Below are 6000 nucleotides of genomic sequence, written 5' to 3'. Positions count from 1 at the left end.
GAAGGAATTAGACTTGACAAAAGCAAAACATCTGAGCTCCTGGAAATTATCCTTGGGTGGTACTCCCTTTCTCTTTGAAATGCTTTCTCTCATTCTCTGCTGCCCCCACCCTCTGCAGAGGGAGAGGGGAGGGAGAAGGGAAATATTCCTTTTTTTTTTTAAATAAACAAATCCTTTTATTCATGAAGGATATGAGAATAAATTCAAAGGCAAGATAGTTGGCACTGTGGTTTCAGTCTCACTTCTCCAGCAAGTCTGAGGTCCAAGGGGAGGGTCAGTGGCCTTGCCCTCAGCTGGAAGGCAGGGATGCCGGTGGAACAATGGCATCATTGGAACAGCAGACGGCATATCAGGTGACATGGAGTAGTTAAGACGCTAAGAGAGGTGTCAAGAAGCGAGGTCCTCCAGAACACGATGGTATTTGGACCCCAATCCCCCTGATCTCAAGAGTGAGTTCCCGGGGAAATCTCAGAAAGCTAGGCTAGGGGCTGGAGCACTGTTTTGTTCAAGGACAGTGTTCATAGAAACTCCCCCCCCTGCCCCCACATGTCTGCCCAAAGATGATGGTGGTGGGGTGGGGAGGGCAATTCTTTTTCTAGAAACATTTAATTAAACAACCAACCCAATAAAAGGCTTATAATGCAGCCAAACAACAAGGCACTATAGGTAGAACCTGGAAAAACTAACTGGGCCACAGAGGTGCTCTCCCCTGGACCTCTAGCAAACAAAAATAGGAAGATATCCCTGCACCCCCTGCCCAATTCATCCCAGAAGAGAGGCTAGAAAACAAGGGTGAGAGGCAGAGAAGGTCAAAATGGGGGGGGTAGGATTCTGCCTCCTCCACCCAGGGCCCAGAAGTGCCCCTCACTGCTGGAAATGGAAGGGGTTGTCATTATCGGCCTGCATGAAATACTAGAAGAAGGCCAGAAATAGAGCAAACCCAATGAAGAGAAGGAACTGGATCCAAAGAGGCACCATTCTGTCATTCTTCCTGAGATCAGCCCTAGCACTTTGCTCGGGTCTAATGGCCTGGCGGGCTGCCACCTTGGGAGGGAGGGAATGCCAACTGAAGCTTGAGGTGGTCAAGGGAACTGGGGTAGAAGCGGAAAAAGTAGAAGAAACAACTGGGCTGGAAGAGAAGACCAAGTCACGATGGCTCCATAGCGAGAAAGACTTTGGTAGGTCTTGTGGTCCCGGTGGAAGTAGGCCTGGTCACTGGCCACGTTCTCCTCCTGCTCTGAGGGGTAGATGATATTCTCTCTTATCCAGGGGCGCCGGTGGTAGGTGGATGTCCTGGCACCGTCACTGCTGTAGTTTGTCCTGGATAGGGGCTCCTGGAAGCTGGTCCTGGCCATGGCTACTGGCATGGTAGTAGTATCGGCGTCCCCATACGTCTTGGTGGTTGAATAACTCTCTTCGTAGTAATTGTCATAGTTGTCCTCTTTCTCCTTTTCTGTTGGAGCTTCAGCTTCGACGGCTCCTGTATACTGGTCTGAAGAGCAGCTAGGCCCGGGGTTCAGCTTGGTTCTCTGGCTTTTGTATTTGTAGATTTTCTTCTCATTGAGTTTGCGGGTGGTACCCACGACGGGCCCGTGGGGGATGTTGTAGAGTCTGAGCATCCCGATCAGCTCCTGGTCGGAGAGGCGGCGGTAGTCCTCCATGGGGGGCCTGGGGGGCGCCACAGCCCGGGACACGAACGGAGGCCGGAGGCGGGGTGGGGGGCGCTCGGCCGCTGGGGGTCGGGGCCCAGCTCCGCGAGGGCACCTCAGCCCCACGAGCCCCAATGATGGCACGGCGAGAGGGATGGGGCGACGGCGGGCGCGAGCCTGGGCCACAGGAAGTCGAAATATTCAATTTAAGAACTCGAAACTCAAACCTGTATCGCAGGTGGAATGCATGCTTCGCTGCAGGAAGGGTGTTTTAGAAAACAAGGGACCCCCATGCCTTCTTCCTGGTTTGGGGAGGAGGCAAGGATTGGGCAATGACTACATTTTTCTTGGGCTACAGATGTTTATTAATTCCAAGCCCCATTTAGCTGGGCTGAGAAAGCCCCATGCTTGGGAGGGGCAAGGAGAAAAGGGCAGATTGGTTGTTAATTAGTTAGGGAAAAAGGGGGAAGACTTTTTCTGGGACTAGGAAATTCAGATTTCATCTTTAAATTAAACCTGTGCTAATAATTAATATTTCTGTAATAGAGTAACTGGATTTGAACTTTATAAAGTTACATAAGAATGCATTCAATTTAAACTATTGGTTAGCTACTTCAAAATCTTAATGAATATATAAGAGGTTCCTCAAGAAATTCTGATTGATTCTTAAAGTTATTTTTTTGACTGGTCTTAATTGGTACATTCAAAAAATATAATATAAATATATGTGTGTATGTGTGTGCACATGTGTATTTAAACATCAATGGGATGTTTTCACATCTCTACTGGCCTGGAGAGGTGGGAAAATGTTTCTATATTCTGAGATCTGGTACTGGCCAGGGGTATCAGTCTCAGCTTGGTCAATGTGATACAAAAGAATTGTGTCTGTGTCTAAACTCCTGTGTCTGTCTGTGTGGGTAATTCATATCTGAAATAGTTACAGTTACCTGGGTTAAATGTTAACTCCTTTTAGTTTGGGTTTTAAATTTAATTGTTTAAAAAGATTTGATTTAAAATTAATTATTGAAGTTGGGATCTGAGCCTATTGGCTTATACCATTTGAAAGTATGTAAGTGGCAAACTTTGACATGATTTCAGGTGTGAGCTAAGTTTTTGTTAACCTAATATTGACTGAAGGTTGTATTTGACTTAGGTTAATGGGAATAGACTCCCTGCCCTCAAGAAGCTGTGAAAAGAGGGAGGGAAGGCGTTTGATAGGAAAAGGTCACCACCTTGTGTTTAAAGAAAAAAAGAAACTATCTGAGGTTAATTTAGTCACCTAAGTTTGATAACAAGTCTTGAAAATTTGTGTGTGTTTTTAAGAAGGAAAATATAATTGGGATAAATTATATGCCAAAGAATTTGGGAATATTGAATCATACTGATTTCTTTTTGGGGAAGAGATATAGTATTAAATTTTGTAATCTGATTTTGTTTTGATGTTAAATCAATATTGATAACTGTCAACAATCTCACAAGGTCTTTTGTTTAAGGAAGAAAGTTTGTAATCTTTGTCTCATCATCTATCATATGTGTATGGAAGGGAATATATTTTATATATATATATATGTATTTATTTATCAGTTATGTGATATTCTTTTTTAACTTCAAAGAAATTATATTAACAGTGTTTGGTTCTCTTGTGAATATGTAAGTTATTTGAATATTGTAATATTAAAGCCTGGAATTAACATGTGTTTGTTTTGAAGGGGTGGTAAGGAAAATGTCACAAATTATGACCCCCTTGTGGAATAAATCTGGATTCATGCATAATATAATAGAAATATTATTTTATAAAATTTAATAACTCATGTTAATTGGCTTCAATGCCTGGTTTGTTTTTACTATTGTTTTTATTGCATTGGAATCAATAACACATGTTAGAAATTTAAAGTTACATAAGATGTTCTAATGGTTTTACAGAATTCTGAAAGTAATAATTTGTATTCTGAAGATGACTAGTAGTTTGGTATATATAGAAGTTTCTGGCTATATATTTAAACTGGAACTAAACTGTGATGATTTGCTTTGAGGGAAAAGGACCCATGTAACATGAGGAAGATAAAAATAATGATGATGATTTGAGATTTCTCTGTGGCAATCTCTAGTCAATTGTAATGTGAGAAGTATGGAGATGATGGGCAACCTCCTAGCCAGAAAGAACTGTTTGGTTATTTTAAATATAGTTAATAACTAAATGGGTTCATTGCAAAAAGTTGATTTTGTTAAAAAATTATATATATATATATATATATATATATATATATCAATTATGATTATTGTTTCCACATCTCAAGATCTGTTTATTGCATTTCATTTACAGCACTGTCCTTAGTTACATGAGAAATAATTGAATTATGATTTTTTTTACCCTGGATCTTTTATATCAAATTACAACCTGACACACTCTTGGTTCTCCTTAGTGCTCAAGCCATCTGAATCTCTGGTTATAGGTAATTGCTACATTACAATAGATTGATCTCCCTGACATCAGGTATGATAAAATAGAAAGACAATATGCCAATGAAACCATTTAGCTCTATGGGGTTTGTTCAGATGGAGTAAGTGACCTTTGAAAGAATGGCCCTAGCCTCAACTAGGGTAGAATTCTTTTTAAAGTTCCCTCACCTGACCCACTGAAAAAATATTGTCTGTATAAGGGAACACATCCAGGTGTCCCTCTCCTCTGTAATAGCAAATTGCCATGATTATTCCAGGTGTATCATAATTAAGTATGAGAGTGAGCCAGTGGATCAGGATATTGCCTATTAGCTTTAAAGGAGAGATCCATTCTTCAACTAGAATTCTTGTTCATTCTAAACATGACCAAAGCAAAAATAGAAAATTTTGTTGCAAATTACTTTTTGGATGTGTGCAGCTTTTAAAAGGCATTTTCAGTACATTTGTTTATACTATTTTTGAGCTTTTGTTTACAACTTATGTGGCATCCATCAATCTGTTATATTGGAACCCATGTTCTTATAAAAGATATTTTGATACTGGCTTAGGATCATAAAGTATAATTCTTGCCCCTTACAGGCCTAATTTTTTTCCTAAATTATTAGACCTCTGTTAAATAGCTTTTTCTGTTACAAAATCTCTGGGTTTTGGTTGCTCAACATTTTTCCCTTGAGTTTTTCTTTCTCTTAGCTGTATAAGCTCTAAGATCAGCCTCTGCAGGATGCCAACCAGCTGTGCCAGCCAATCATTCCCTGGACCCTGCCTCAATGAAGCCTTCATTGTAATACATTCATCTCCAAATAGACTCTGAAAGGCCTAGAAGAATCTGGTCCTAAAATAATTTGAGGGGGAATGATGCAAGGGAAAATGAAGAGAATTTGAATGTAACAGAAAGAATTTGGGTGGTGGTGTAAATTGACACTTGAGATGTAAATTGACTAGAAGTAGAGAATTATAATTGTAACAGGAAACAATTGTAATCTTAAAAGATGATTGGGGTAGAGACCTCCCCCCATTCTCAATGTATCACTGATTTATTGTTTAATGTAAAATTTGTATCCTGATCTCCTTGGGCTTTACCCTCTACCTAATTCCAGGTCCGGTACAGGGGAAGGGAGTTCACCTTTGTCCTCTGGATGAGAGGCAAGGCATAACCTGGGTTGGACCCTGGTTCAGGGTCGGCTCAGCCTTCTCTGACCATGGCCTAGCCAAGGCTCCTTGGGTGTTCTTTTATCTCTCTCTCTCTCTCTCTCTCTCTCTCTCTCTCTCTCTCTCTCTCTCTCTCTCTCTCTCTCTCTCTCTCTAGTGCTTTCTATGTCTTGTAACCTTTTTAATAAATTTTGTTTTATTTCCACCCATGCTTTCCCGAGTTTGAATAATGATTCATCATAGGCAGAACTGAACCCAAGCAGTCAGCAGTTATAATATCAGAGTTTTTATTTAAAAATAAAAAGAGGAAGGCTTTTAATGCATGAAATCAGAGGTAGGAAAAGTCTGTGCAATAAAATGAGGAACAGCCCATGAAAAGATGTAGAAATGGTGGAGTCCTCAGAGGCTTAAAGACAATTCTATTTCCCTTTTTTGGAATGTAAATAAAGGAGAGTAATGTGACATAATTCTAGATGCATAGGTCAGAGCTCAACTGTCAATGTCAAGAGGTGGCATCTTAAAATTTTATTGTGGTAAACAATGGGAACTGTCATTCCCTGATGGGTTTTGGTAGAAGAGTAGTATAGGAGGAGGGTAACTTTGAATTGCTGAAGGATGGAATGGGGAAGTAATAGACTGAGGCAGGGTGACCAGTTAAGAGACCATTACATTCATCTATATGAGAATCAATGAAGAATCAAAGAAGAGTGTTTGGAATTCAAAGGGAGAGAAAGGGCTGACA

General features: G+C 40.5%; 1 pseudogene; it reads right to left on the bottom strand.

The window, feature by feature from the left end:
- Nucleotides 1-226: 226 nt before the first annotated feature.
- LOC141512871 (emerin-like) lies at nucleotides 227-1737 on the bottom strand (annotated as a pseudogene).
- Nucleotides 1738-6000: the final 4263 nt, after the last annotated feature.

The sequence above is a fragment of the Macrotis lagotis genome, chromosome 1, assembly GCF_037893015.1.
Source record: "Macrotis lagotis isolate mMagLag1 chromosome 1, bilby.v1.9.chrom.fasta, whole genome shotgun sequence".
NCBI lineage: Eukaryota > Metazoa > Chordata > Mammalia > Peramelemorphia > Peramelidae > Macrotis > Macrotis lagotis.
Note: the sequence above shows the minus strand (reverse complement) of the source record. Positions and strands in the feature narration are given on the sequence as shown.